Here is a 16,100-nt window from a genome sequence, read left to right as displayed (position 1 = left end):
TTTTATTTCACTCCTGCTGTTGAAACTCAGGGGGCAAGTCACAAAGGAATGTAGGAGTCAGCAAAGCAGCACCACAGGAGTACTGTTTCAGGTATTCATACATTTCTTCATGAACTGGCCCTGAAATGTCCAACTCCCTATTAGAAAAGTACAACAAATGCATAGTCCTTACTGTTGGCACTAAGTTTATGTCAATATTCATTGGATATTCCTATTTTAGATGTGTTGAGAATATTGAACACCTTCTTCATTACCTTACTGCCCTGGCAGATTATTAGCTTGAGTCTCATGGTCCACTGTATGATGGCAATCTGACTGATGGCTCATGTCATGCTCCATATGCCAATTTCAACCTCCATTTTATCTCCCTATAACCTTTGCATCGGAGCCAGGCACTTTTGAAAATATAATTTTCCTGCCCAGTAATCCCCTTTCAAAGTAGATCGTCTATAATGGCATGAACTAATTAGGTCTTCAAGCTCTGCTGGGCATCTTTCTGAGTGCCAGTAGGGCTCTCTGTTCCACAGTAAGAGTGACCATGTGGTTTAGGATAAAAAGAGTGGGCACCTGGCGACGAGGAATGCTGCATGACCTTGGCGTGGCAGGTGAAGTGTATTCTTCTATGAAGTTTTCTCATCTTGCAATATTAGGGTCATATTTACAAGGGCTTTATCTGCACTTTTTTTGCTTATAAAGCCAAAAAGCGGAGATAAAACTATTGCCCTATTTGCAAAAGGGTGCCACTGCTAACATGCATAATCGAATGTTAGCACCCTTTTTCCCAACGCCTCCCTTTGCATCTCTAATGAGATTCAAAGTGGGAGTCACTGGGCGTACCCCGGTTGGACTACCTTTCAAATATCGCTGATGTTCGCATCGCAATATTTACAAGGCTGCCCCAGCATTTTAGTACACATTAGTTTTTGGACCGCTGGGGGTGTGCTTGAATAAGGCTTTTTCCCTCCTGTGGAGCATTGCCAGTTTACTATATTATTTCACAAGGGCTAACTTTCTATAACTATATCTGTCTCCCCATCTCCTTCTCCCCCATCTGTCTCCCCATCTGTCTCCCTATGGGGCATATTAACAAGGAACAGGGAAAATTAACGCTAAGGGTACTTAGCGTTAATTTTTTTACTGCCCACTATTGCTGGGTTATATCGCCTGGTTATCGCAGTATTAACAACGCTAACCGCCTAGGCGATACAAAATCCAGCGATATCAGCATTTTGGGAGGTTATCGCTGGTAATGCAGCGATAAAACTACAAGGATAGGGATATCCTTGTTGATAACCCATAGTGGACTGAGACATGTAATCCACCACCCATTGGATTACATGGCTAAATCTGAAAAAAAGTTAACCGTGGTTAGCGCTGCTTTTTTTGTCTCTAACAGGGTTAGCGTGAAGCTTGATAATAGGAGAAATGTCGCTTACCGACATTTCTCCTAGTGTGTTGCTCTGGAACGCCCACTTTGCATCTCATTAGAGATGCAAAGGGAAGCGTAGTGAAAAAGGGTGCTAACATGCGATTTTGCATGTTAGCACCCTGTGTTGATAGGGCGAAATTTTTATCTCTGTTTCTTTGGCTTTTAAAGCCAAAAAAGCGGAGATAAAGCCCTTGTTAATAGGCCCCTATATATCTCCGTTTCATCTCCATTATATCTCTACTTCATCTTCGTTTTATTTCCATTTTATCTCCATTATGCCTCCATTATAACTCCTTATATCTCCATCCCATCTCCATCTCTCCATCCCATCTCCAGGTGTGTAAATTGTGTTGTTATCTTCTCACATGTTCTATGCATTCAAAATCAGAGGCCACATGTCAGGCTTTGTCTCATGAGGGAGCTTGAGGGCATATTTACAAGGACGGAGAAAAAATTATCACCGCTTTACGGGCAGAAAACGGCAGCTAAAGAGGCGATAATGGGCTTGATAATAGGCTCTTGAGAAGTCGAAAGAATTCCAATAGAAACCCAAGTTTACACCAGAACATGGGCTTCTATTAAAATTCTCTGGAATTCTCAAGAGCCTATTATCAAGCCCATTATCGCCGCATAAGCGGCAGTTTCCTGCCGCTAAAGTGGCAATAATTTTAACTCCGTCCTTGTAAATATGCCCCTTGGTGTTTACTTTTATGTGACAATTATGCTGGATACTGGGGTGTGTTGAAGAAGGCTTTGTCCCTCCTGTGGAGCATTGCCTGTGTACTATATTAATTCACAAGGGCTTGCTTTCTATAACTATATATCTCCCCCATCTCCTTCCCCCCCATCTGTCTCCCTATGGGGCATACTAGCAAAAACCTCGTTAAAATTATCGCCATTTTAGAGGCAGGAAACTGCGCGAAAGCGGCGATAATGGGCTTGCACATCTAACCTGGGCTTCTATTGGAATTCTATAACGCATATTAGTAAGCCCATTATCGCTGTTTAGAGGCAGTTTCCTGCCGCTAAAAAAGCGATGTTAGAACTGGGGGACGCTGGTTGGCAGAGTTAGGTACCACTGTTCAATTAGGGACCCTTGCTTCTAGGCAGGGTAAGGAGGAAACGCTATTTAGATAACCTCTGCTCACCCCTTGGTAGCTTCGCACAAGCAGTCAGGCTTATCAAAGGCAATGTGTAAAGTATGTGTACCTAAACTCACAGTAACACAGTGAAAACATCACAAACTGACTCCACAACAGTTTAGAAAAATAAGGGTATTTAATCTAAACTACACAAGACCAAAATGACAAATTTCCAACATACACAGTTCAAGAATATGGTTGCAAAAGAGTTCTTAAGGCCTTGCAGCAGTGAAAAACGAAAATGGATGTAATTCACTACCAGAGCACAAGTACATGCTCTTCCTTTCACATACACTGCACCCTGCCCAGGGGAGTACCTTGGACCTTCCATAGAGGTGATCAATGTGCACAGAAAGGGAAGGGTTAGGCCTGGCCAGTGGGGACACTGACCAGGGTGACATGGCAGTACACAGACTGCACACAGGCACTGCGGTGGCAGGCCTGAGACACCATTTTAGGGCTACTCATGTGGGTGAACAATTCAGTGCTGCAGGCCCACTAGTAGCATTTGTCATCACCAGCCCTGGCACACTCAGTGCACTTTACTAGGGACTTCTTGGTAATACAAATATGCCAATCATGTATATCCAATCACAATAACAATTTACACAGAGAGCATATGCACTTTAGCACTGATCAGCAGTGGTAAAGTACCCAGAGTCCTATTGCAAACAGCCACAGGTCAGGAAAAATAAGGGAGGAAGAAGCAAAAAGTTTGGGGATAACCCTGCAAGAAGGGCCAGTTCCAACAGGTGATAATTGTAATATGGTTCTTGCTAATATACCCCTAGATATCTCTATTTTATCTCCATTATATCTCCACTTTATCTCTGTTTTATCTCTATTATACCTCCATTATAACTCAATAATATCTCCATTATATCTCCATCTCATCTCCATCTCTCCATCCCATCTCCATCCTATCTCCAGCTGTGTAAATTGTGCTCTTATCTTCTCACAGGTGATATGTATTCAAAATCAGAGGTCAAATGTTGGGCTCTGCCTTGTGAGGGAGCTTGAAGCCAAAAAAGCGGAGATAAAACTATTGCCCTATCAACAACAGGGTGCCAACATGCAAAACCGCATCTTAGCACCCTATTTCACTATGCCTCACTTTGCAAAGTGGGCGTTCTTTCCAAAAATAACGGGAGAAATGTCGCTAATCAACATTTCTCCAATTGTCAATCGGCACACTAACAAGCATAGCGATGAGAAAAGTAGAGCTAACTGCGGTTATCGCTATTTTCCTTATGCCTGCTTTTAGTATCACTAGGCCATGATATCCAATGGAAGGTGGATATCATGGTTAAGTATGCTGTGCCTTGTCAACAATGTAGCGCCAAACGTTGTGCGAATATCACTGGATTCCCAGCGATAATTACACATTTGGCAGCTAACTCTGGTATTTTATCTCTCTGGATATAAGCGTCGCTGATAGCACGCTATTTCTGCGATAAAAACAAGGGATAGCCAGTTATAATTATCCTAGCGCTAGGTGCCCTTTGCGATAATTATCACCGACTGTTTATGATATGCCCCTTCGTGTTTATCTTTCTTTCTCTGACTTCAAAGTGTGAGGATTTATGTGACAATCCTGCTGGATACTGGGAGTGTGCTTGAAGAAGGCTTTGTCCCTCCTGCGGAGCATTGCCAGTTTACTGTATTATTTCACAAGGGTTTGCTTTCTATAACTAGATCTGTCTCCCCATCTCCTTCACCCCATCTGTCTCCCTATTAGCTCCGTTATAGCTCCATAATTATATCTCTGTTTTATCTCCATTATATCTCCACTTATTCTGTTTTATCCCCATTTTATCTCCAATTTATCTTCAATTTATCTCCATTATGTCTCTACTTTTTCTCTTTTTTATTTCTACTTTATCCCCATTTTATCTCCACTCTATCTCCAGTTTTTCTCTGTTTTATCTCCGTTATACCTCCATTGTATCTCCATTATACCTCCATTACATCTCCATTTTATCTCCATCCCATCTTCATCTCTCCATCCCATCTCCATCCCACCTCCATCCCATCTCCAGGTGTTTAAATTGTGTACTTATCTTCTCACATTTGCTATGCATTCAAAATCAGAGGCCAAATGTCGGGCTCTGTCTTATGAGGGAACTTGGGGGCATATCAGCAACGCTTTGCGATAACTATTGCAAATCGTGCTTAGCGCTCCTTTCCCTAATTCCCGCTATCGCAGGTTTTTATCGCGGAGATATCGCGTTATTAGCAACGGGTATCTCCAAGGCGATAAAATTTCCTGCAATAGCGGGGACATCGCCATTTTGCAGGGAAAATCGTTCGTTTTCCAGCGATGTTCCCTGCAAAATGGCGATAACCTTGCTGATACAACCCTGTGGTCGTATCAGCAGAATCTACCCCCTATGTTAGGGGTGGCTAAGTCAAGAATTTAGCAGACATAAGTTTTTGGAAAAAACAGCAGTTTTTCCAAAAACTAACGTCTGCTCAAATGCTAGGGCATCCTTGCTGATAGCGTGAAGCCGTGCTATTGATGTCCTGACATGTAGTGTATGTCAGGAATGCCCACTTTGCATCTCATTGGAGATGCAAAGGTAGGCGTAGTGCAAAAGGGTGCTAACATGCGAATATGCATGTTAGCACCCTCTTGCTGGTAGAGCGATGGCTTTATCTCCGCTTTTCTGGCTTTTAAATCCAGAAAAGTAGAGATAAAGCCCTTGCTGATATGCCCCTTGGTGTTTACTTTTCTTTCTCTGACTTCAAAGTGAGAGGATTTACGTGACAATGATGCTGTGGAGCATTGCCAGTTTACTGTATTATTTCATAAGGTCCATTTTATCCCCACTATATCTCCACTCTATCTCCATTTTTTCTCCATCCCATCTCCATCCCATCTCCATCTATCCATCCCATCTTCAGGTGTTTAAATTGTATTCTTATCTTCTCACATTTGCTATGCATTCAAAATCAGAGGCCAAATGTCGGGCTCTGCCTTGTGAGGGAGCTTTGAAGCCAAAAAAGCGGAGATAAAACTATTGCCCCATCCAAAACAGGGTGCCAACATGCTAAATCGCATGTTAGCACCCTATTTCACTATGCCTCCCTTTGCAAAGTGGGCGTCCCTTCCAAAAATAATGGGAGAAATGTCGCCAACCGACATTTCTCCAATTGTCAATCGGCACGCTAACAAGCATAGCGATAAGAAAAGTAGCGCTAACTGCGGTTATCACTACTTTCCTTACGCCTGCTTTTAGTTTGACTTAGCCATGATATCCAAAGGAAGGTGGATATCATGGTTAAGTATGCCATTCCCCATCAACAATGTAGCGACAAGCGTTGTGCGAATATCACTGGAATCCCAGCAATAATTACACATTTGGCAGCTAACTCTGGTATTTTATCTCTCCGGATGTAAGCGTCGCTGATAGCGCGCAATTTCTGCGACAAAAACAAGCGATAGCCGGTGATAATTATCCTAGTGCTAGATGCCCTTAGCGATAATTAGCACCGGTTGTTTATGATATGCACCTTGGTGTTTACCTTTCTTTCTCTGACTTCAAAGTGTGAGGATTTATGTGACAATTATGCTGGATACTGGGAGTGTGCTTGAAGAAGGCTGTGTCCCTCTTGTGGAGCATTGCAAATTTATTGTATTATTTCACAGGGGCTTGCTTTCTATAACTAGATCTGTCTCCCCCATCTCCTTCACCCCCATATGTCTACCTCTTAGCTCCGTTATAGCTCCATAATAGCTCAATTATATCTCCGTTTTATCTCCATTATATCTCCACTTCATCTCCATTTTAGCTCCACTTTATCTCTGTTTTATCTCTATTTTATCTCTATTTTATCCCCATTTTATCTCCACTTTATCTCCACTTTATTCCTGTTTTATCTCCGTTATACCTCCATCATACCTCCATTATATCTCCATTATACCTTGTTTAAACGTCCATTAAATCTCCATTATATCTCCATTTTTTCTCCATCTCTCCATCCCATCTCCATCTCTCCATCCCATCTCCAGGTGTTTAAATTGTGTTCTTATCTTCTCACATTTTCTGTGCATTGAAAATCAGGGGCCAAATGTCTGGCTCTGTCTTATGAGGGAGCTTGGGGGCATATTATCAAGAAACGGCGTTAAAGTTATCGCCGCTTTAGCTGCAGGAAATTGCCGCTTAAAACGGCTATAACGGGCTTAATAATATGCCGACGAGAATTCCAATGGAAGCCCATTATTGCCGCTTTAGCTAAAGCAGCGATAATTTTAAACCGTTCCTTGATAATATGCCCCTTGGTGTTCACTTGGTGCTTACTTTTCTTTCTCTGTCTTCAAAGTGAGAGGATTTATGTGACAAGCTTGTAGGATACTGGAGGTGTGCTTGAAGAAGGCTGTACAATGTTAATATTTTGTTGTAGCACACAACAACATTTAAATGTATGTAAATGAAATGTGTAAGTGTTTCAGAATATATCACAATTAGGAGTACTAATGAAACACATTTTTTGTAATTCTCAAGTGTGGTGTAAACAATAATTTCAATACAATCACAACTAACCATTTCTGTACATTATCGTTTGTGCACTGTATAGTTTTATCAGTAAAATGTGATCTCAATTGAACATTTGTTGTCTGTAATGGCAGTGCGCTATCACACCCTCTCCTCAATGGCACTCTATGACAATATACTCCCCTCTATAATTCGCCACTCTGCTACATACCACTCCATGCCTCTCCATGACACTCTACACCACTCCACAACTCTCTACCCCACTCTCCTCCACTCGACGGTACTCTACTCCGACACTCTACACCATCCTACGCCACTCTTCTCTACACCACTCTATGCTACTCTATGCCACTTCACTCAAGGCCACTCTGTGACACACCACTCCATGCTACTCCACGATAATCCACTCTATGACACTCTACTTCATTCAACACTATTTCACTCCACATTACCACTTTATGCCACTCCACTCTATGACACTCTACTTCACACTGCCACTCCACTCTACTCCACTCTCTGCCACTCTACACCACTCTACTCTACGACACATTATGCCGGATCACACTAGGCCACTCTACTCCACTCCATCCTCAAACTTCACTCTATGTCACTCCGTGACACTCAACGTAACTCCACTCTCTGACACTATGCCACTACACTCTATGGCACTTTACTGCAGTCTATGCACTCCACACCACTCCACTCTATGCCACTTTTCACTATGCCACTTCACTCTCTGACACTCCAGTCCACTCTATGACACTTTACTCTCCTCTATATGTTAGTCCACTGTACGTCACTTAACTCTACGGCCCTCCACTCTACTTCACTTCACTCTACGTTATCCCACTATAAGACACTCTACTCCAAGCTACAGCACTCTACTCCACTTTTATACTGTACACCACCCCACTCTACTTCACTTTACGTCACTCCACCCTATGCCACCCTATGATCCTCCACTCTATGACACTTTTTGCTACTCTATGCCACTTCACGACACTCAACTCTATATCTCTCTGCTCACTCCACTCTAGGACACTCCATGCCCATCTACTCTATGACCCTCCAGGACACTCCACTTCGCTCTACGATGCTTTACGCTATGCCACTCTATTCCACTCTACGCTTCTCCACTCCACTCTACTCTATGCCATTCCAATCTACGATACTCTACTTCACTCTGCATCACTCTATTCCACTATATACCAAGACATTCTACTCCACTCTATGTTCCTCCACTCTACGCCACTAAACTCTTTTCTACTGTACGTCACTCCGTGACACTGTATACCACTCTACGAATATCCACTCTAATGCACACTGCACCACTCCATGACACTCATTGCCACTCTAAGACACTCTAGGCCACTACTCCACAACACTCTAAGTTACTCTCCTCTACGTCACTAACTTTTAGCCATGCTGAACAGCAGCCACGCTGGTATACAACATGGCTAAAATGCATTGGCAAGCCAATAGCTCTTCCACAGGCGAGACCTATTGGATTTACCAGTACTTGTTTAGTTTGTTGTGACAGCATTGCTTTATATTGCAGTTCCTTTCTGCAGTTGCAGCCGGCATTAATTGCGGGTGGGGAGTCAGATGGGACGGTCATGGGGGGGGTTGCGAGTGTGGGGGGTCGCATGGGGAGGGTCACGCGCATATAAATAAAAAATGTACCTGTCAGCCAGCTGGGTCCCGCGTTTTCTCTGCACCTGCTCTTGTTCTCCTACATCTGGCAGGAACAGGAAGCAGGAAGCCTCCCTCCCCTCCCCTAAGCCAATCACAATGCTGCAATGGCAGTGTTGTGATTGGTGTGGACGCCGCCCAGCTAGGGGCATACAGGGAGGCCATTTTTTCATGTAGGCTGCATTGCAGCCTGCATGGAGAAAGGGCAGAGTGTGCATGGCTGGTTTGGGTGGCCCCAGAGGTCCGACCAAACATTCATTGCACCCTCAGGAGTGGGCATACCAATCCTCCCCTTCTTGCAGAGCAGCCCTGCCCACCCGCCTGCCCACAACTAAACATAAAATAGTAATAACTAGAAGTTACTACCATTTTATGTTTCTGCTTCTCACACTGCGAGAAAGCAGCGTGGCAAAGGTCCTCCACCCTAGTGGAAGAGCCGCCCCTGCCTATCTTGGTGTTCATAAGTCCTCATCCTGTGCACATTCTGTGACTTTCTCAGTTGCAAATTTATCAAACACAAAGTTTCAAAACATTCATTGTAGGTTAAGCTCTGCCCGTCTCTGCAGATTTTCCCTAATGTTGACCGGCATGCTGTATTCAGACTGGACATAGTCAAAATGTGGTTTTCTGATCTGTAACTGAAGACATCCCCTATCAGTTGCATAAGTCCATTGTGTTTGTGCAGCATGTGTTTAGTACATGGCATATTTAATAGAATGTTAATGGGTGATGGTTGTGTGTGTTCACTTGCCTCGTGCAATACTTTCTTCCAACTTGTATCATGCTTTGCATTGACATAATGTCCTTAACCCTGGCTGTCAAGTTTGAAAGATGTGGGCAGGGGGTTGTTAATTCCCCCACCTGAGCCTCATCCAGGTTGTCATGTATTTGTGACTGGTATGCATACAATGCATTGGAGATCACTTCACAATTTCCAGACTACTCTGAATACAATATAACCATTGGCAAGGCATTCACCTGGGTGATTATGGAATTCCACATGTTCTGACTTTTGCTGATGGTGGCTCCAAGCAACCAAAATTCCACCTTCAGTATTCGTCCATCGTCAGTTCCAGTTTTCTGTGCACAAATGTCTTGTCTGCTAACTTGCTATTTAAGTGTCCATTGAAATGTCCCCCACATTGAGGCAAATGGTGCTACGCTGATCAAGACAGATCTATTTTCGATAAAAGTAGGCCTGTAGTGGAGAAAAATGGGCATATACATTCCACCTATATATTCTTCTCCATCATCTTACATAAGGAACATTTGACTAAAACGTTTAATTTTCATTTTACCCTCCTCAGAGGTATAGTTAGGTCAGTAAGACAGGGGGTGTGTGAGCTTCAGATTGTCTGACAATCACTCTGGCATATCATGTTAACTATTATACTATTATATGAGAAGCAGCGCCTGGGGGGCATAAGGATCAATGCATCTTGAAAGAAGTGTGGATTATGAGCGGTACTTAAATCACAGCATTTTGTAAAATAACCACGTTTTAAGACCCTCAAAACAGAGATGATAGTATATGTGTGTATTTGTCCGAGCGAGAAGCTGAGATAAGCCTCATTACAGTCACAACCCACATATCTCTTCTCCATGTACCCACTCACCAAGAGTAGCAGGAATAGATCCCCAGGCCTTCACATAAGGCCCTCTTACTCAACCCTCATCAATACATCCCCGTTGATAATACCCCTCACGTTTTGAAGGTGGCGAATGAGGGCAGAAACAAACACTGTACTGACCCATACACTAACATCCACAGGGGGCCCCTAAGCGCGTCGGAGCGCTCTCCTTTGAGCTCCGTGAGCCAGGCATTCCAAACGTGGCAGGACTTTAAAGGCGGCTGAGCCGCAAATCTCTTTTTCACGTTGGTAATATCTGCAGGGCATTTTGAGTGCGAGGATCCGCTAGCTGCCCACAGTGCCCCACAGTGCGACGGAAGCGGCAAAGTGCTTTTTAAAGTGCTTTTCAGAGCGGCAGGAGCCGCGAGTCACCTTTCAGTGCAGTTCTGACTCCAGTCGGGTTCGCAACAAGTCCTACACGGTGCCGGAGCACCCCAAAGCAGAGGAGGAAGGAGGGGGGAGCAGTCAATGTATTGTGCATCACGGTGCCGAGCTTGCGTCGAGCTTGTACCCCAGAGCGCCACGTTTCCTGGAGCACTCGGGGCTAACAAGAAGGTTAGAGCGGACTGGCGGCAGAGCCTCAAACCTGCCCCCGCCCCTGCCACTGCTCCCCCGCCCCCCCTCATCCCTAAAGCCAGTTTTAGCACCGAAAGTGGAGTTGCCACCCGACGCTCATTGCCACCTTGACCCCGACGCTAACCGCCACCTCTACGCCACCCTGCAAGTCTACAGAGTGCGGCTTGCAGCTTGCAGCCAAAAACACCCAGGAAGATCCCAGAGCCTCCCATGAGAAACAAAAGAGGGGTAGAGGGGTAGAGCAGACTAGCAGAAGAGCGGTAGAGCCCCAGTTTGCTCTTGGTTGGCTCCTGCTCCTGCGTTCTGCTCCCCCACTCCCCCACCAACACAGCTGCGTTGCTCTGAGAAGTCCCAGTGGCTTGGGTCAGCAGGAGTGGCAGCAGCAGAGCCCACAAGCTATGGCTAAAGGCAGTTTGAGCGGAAAGAGACAACTGTTCACAGGCCTAGGAGACACTCGCAACCAGTACCACGAATCTAGCTTCAATTGCCACCCAAGCCCCCGACGCAAGGAGGCGAGCTGGTGTGCTGGCCTGCAGGTGAGCGGGAAGGGAAGGGAATCGAGTGGGCGATAGTGTCCCAGTGTCCCAGTGTTGTTGCATCTGGGGCCCACACCCTGCCTACCAAGACCATCCCAAACCAGGCCAGCGCACCCTGAATCAAGCCTCCACCCAGGTTTTGCACATTGTCATACTCCCATCATTATCACTTTTTACCCTTACTCATAACCACCCATCGCATACCTCCAGCACTGCAAACCCCCTACCAGCCTCCGGGTCAGCCAGGCAACCGTTGGGGAAGACATAGGCGAAACAGGAGAAAGGGTCAAGTAGGGCCAAATGAGATCGGAAAGAGAAAGAAAAACCCCAATAAGGCCACCATCCAAATGGAAAAGAAACGAAATGGCCACCAGCCTAGAGATCACAGATAAAAAACACTCAAGCGCTAACAATAAACAGGTCTGCGATAACACCATCACGTGAAAAAATAATCTGGGTGGTACCAATAACCGCACGGACGAAAGTGCGCCAATAGACAAAGCTCAAAGCCCAGTAACATCACCAGAGCAAGGTAACGCGAAAGCGCAAATACAAACGCCTAGGAACAAAAACAGGAAAACCCCCCACAAACTAATCAGTATAGAAGAGGAGCCTATAAGGAAAACAAAAAGCTACTTCCAACCAAAAATGTACACAAAATGTACTTTTTTAAAAGATCCAGGCAAAGCCATATACTCAACTAACAACCTCATTACTGGCCTACAGCTACCACTGCACCCCCTAGGTGCAAACTGCATGCTTCCTCAGGCACCGAACTATACGGTAGCAGAGATACATACATCATTAATTTCAATGGAGACCCCGGCCCACACAAGAAATGTTGTAGGGACTGACCTACATCGGGCACAAGTATCCAGAAGATCTGCATCAACAGAGGATGACTAAGCATGGGCGGATTTTGCGGATCCACGATTCACGAATTTGCGGATTCACGGATCGGCGGATTTGGGGGCGGGGCTTCCTCGAGTGTGTGGGCGGGGCCAAACGGACGGGGCTTCCATGCGAGCGCGCATGCCTCTTGTGTATACAAAAGGTCAGAGACCGATCAGAGCAGCAGATTAAGAGACAGAAGCCCCTGGTCACAGGAAAGGCACAGGGATTGCGCTCGTGAAAGTCAAAGATGCAAATGCCTCTGGCCAGCATCACGATTTTTTTTGACCTGATGAATGAGTCACTGCATTTGCGCTTCAACTAGTTCCAGCGACCAAGTGTGTGTTGCTATGCAATCGCGCCGAAGTGCGCAGGGGTCCCTTGATTGAAATGTCCATCATAGTGGGTAAATGGCGGGAAGACGGTGCACACCTCGAGTGTGTGGGCGGGGCCAAACGGACGGGGATTCCATGCGAGCGCACAAGGCACACCTGCCCAGCCTCCACAACGCTCACGATTATTTTTTGGCTGATGAATGAGTCACTGAATTTAAGCTGCAACTAGGGCACATGCGTCGTGCCAGAATGAACCCTGCCCTTCAGACACCATGTAAATAATTTACGATGGCGCCGGCAAGCTGCCAGCGCCATCCTGCAAAAGTTACTTAATTAGCTTCACCAGGAAGCTCCAACTGATAAAATAAAGCAGGCGCTCGAGCCCCTGCTTTATCTTATCTGTTAGAGCTTCCTGTCGAAGCTAATTAAGTAACCATTTGAGGATGGCGCTGGCAGCTTGCCGGCGCCATCGTAAATTATGCAGGCTTGAACTTTTGACCGCAAAATCCGCTCCGATCGCGGATTGCGGATTCTCGGTGAATCCGCGAGAGTTCGCGGATCGCGGATTTACCGAAAATCCGCAAAATCCGCGATCGGAGCGGATTTTGCGCTCATGCTTAAGGATGACACCAGCCAAATGACTCTACCAACAATTCTCGTCTCGTCCGGCAGAAGTGATCAGGAGAACGCCTGATCACTTCTGCCGGACGAGAAGAGAATCAACATCATTTGCAAAAGGAGATATCGCGACAGTCATACACGACTGTGCGAGCAAGTTACACGTCACATTATTGAACATTGCCCTCTACTACCAGCTCGTGATTTTGACTCTTACCACCATTTCCACCGCCCTGATTACAAGCGCCTCTCTCAGCCCTGATGAGTCACAGGCACTGCCCTGGTGATGAAATATGTGTCGGCTGGCGTTCTGTAAATACTCAAAAGAAAGAAGACGTATATAAAGTTTAATATATTGTTTTCAGCATACAAACCAGTGTCTCTTGTTTTGTCTCAACCGACTAAATCACCCATAAGTTTTGTATACTTTACGTGTGCCCAGTACCTGCTGTATATTTTGTGTGGTGTCCCGGCATCTTATGCCGGACCGCCTCTGAGAGGCTTCAGGGTTTTCCTCCCCACTGGTAGCACCGTACAACGTTTGTTCTTTATGTCCTTCACTACATACCCTTACTGCACTGTTTGAGCGCCGTCGCTGTACAATCCAAACCCTTAGTAGAACTTGATCAGCCTTGAAAACTCATTTGTTTGCAAAAGCGTGTTGATCCTCCCGGTGGCTCGCCACAGTAATCAATCCAAAGCGCTGCGAGGCCTTCGGGTAGTTTACGCGCTATACAAATATAATTTTTCATTTAATTTCATGCAGAATTTATGTTTGGTAGCTCGTACATTATTGATGAGTCCCAACAAATATGTTCGAATTGTGCACTCAATAGTAACTCCCACCATTTCACTAAACATCTTCGCGACCTCTATCCAATATTCAATCATTAAAGTACAGTGCAAAGTGAGGTGTATAAAGGTGGCACTGTCTGCTCCACATCGTTGACATTGTGCATCTGAGCGGAGACCACATTTATATAGCCGATCGGGGTATGATATGTTTGATGCCGGTATTTATAGTGCAATAGGTGCAAGTTCCTATTCGGAGTGAGCATACGAATTATGGTGCCGCAGACCGCCCTTTCCTCCTCTGCGAGGTGATTGTTGAGCATGTTGTTCCAGCACTCTAATGCTTTGTGGGTATGTGACCAATGTCTCCTTGAAGTTGTGTGTACAGTTTTGTCACCATATGCGTATTGTGTTGCGTGGTAATAAGCAGTTGTAGAGTGTTTAGTTGTGGCGGTTCGATAGGATAGGTGGGATAGAGTTTCTTGACAGCTCCCTGTAAACTGCGATATGTAAACTTGAACAGTAATGTCTGATTAGTAATGTAGAGCAATTCTTTAGGTTCGATAAAAGTTCCAATATTATACAAGTCGCCCATTGTATCTATACCCACTTGTCATAATAAATCTGTCCCCACTTTTTCTTGGGTTACCGATAACTCGGGGTGGTATTGTAAAGGCATCGCAGGTACGTAGAGGGGTAATTTAAGCGCCAGCCTTCGCATTTTCCACCACGCTGCATTAGTAGTATCTATAGTATTAATTACGTTGGGTGAAGCGGGGTTCGAAGATGAGGCAAAATGGCAGTTAGTGGAATGGGATGTGCATCACCATCTTCAATCCCCACATGCGGTAGGTAGGGGACGTAGTGATAACATTAATGCGGATATTGCGCTTGCGCACATAAGTAATAGAGGAGGAAATCCGGAACCTGAAAGCCTCCTTTGGAGAAGGGTAATGTGAGGGCACGCAGCTCAATGCGGCTTGTTTACCTGCCCATATTAGCCGAGTCACCATTGTATTCAGTCTTTGGAATACGGCTTTCGGTGGGGTGATGGGGATGTTGGTAAAGAGGTACAGGAGTTTAGGCAGGATGACCATCTTGACAATGGCCATCCTGTCTGCCACCGATAAACGAAGTTGTATCCAGCGCTCTATTTTGTCTTCATGCTTACTGATTACTGTCCCGTAGTTTGTGCGAATCACTGTGTGGGGATCACGGTGATACCATACACCAAGATATTTGACTGGGTCCGTCTGCCACTCAAGTGGAACCTCTGCCGGATGCGGGCGTGTGTTGTCTGTTAAGGGGAGAGTAATGGATTTAGACCAATTAATTTGGAGGCCGGATTGGTGAATGAATTTAATATATTCTCTTAGAAGAGGGGATACATTAGTAGCTGGGTCTCCTATATATAGCACCATATCATCTGCATAGAGCGAGATATTGAGTGGCCTTTGTGGAAATCGGAGAGCAGAATATTTATGACCCTGTTGTATTTTGCAGGCCAGTGGCTCTAGGGCTATTGCAAAAAGTAAGGGGGACAGGGGGCAACCTTGTTGTGTACCTCTTGCAATTGGTATAGCGTCTGATACATACTTATTAACCTTTATTCGCGCTGTGGGCACTGTAAATAGTATTCGAATCCATTGTGGAAAGATTGGGGGAATCCCATTCTTTGTAATATGGAGTTGTGATAGGTCCATTCGATCGAGTCAAATGCTTTTGCTGCATCCAGTAGGACTGCAGCAGCTTGCATGTCTGGGGTCAGATAGTACGATAATGCAAACAGTGTTCTGGTATTGTGAGCCGTTGACCGACCAGATATAAACCCCGACTGATCTGGGAGGGCGAGGTTGGGCATTAGTTGTTGCAGGCGTTTTGCAAGTAGTTTGGCCAGGATTTTAGTATTCATATTTATTAAGGACAGTGGTCTGTAGGATTCACACTGTTCGGGATCTTTAT

Source organism: Lissotriton helveticus, chromosome 6 (genome assembly GCF_964261635.1).
Source record: "Lissotriton helveticus chromosome 6, aLisHel1.1, whole genome shotgun sequence".
Classification (NCBI taxonomy): domain Eukaryota; kingdom Metazoa; phylum Chordata; class Amphibia; order Caudata; family Salamandridae; genus Lissotriton; species Lissotriton helveticus.
This window is presented reverse-complemented; position numbering follows the sequence as displayed.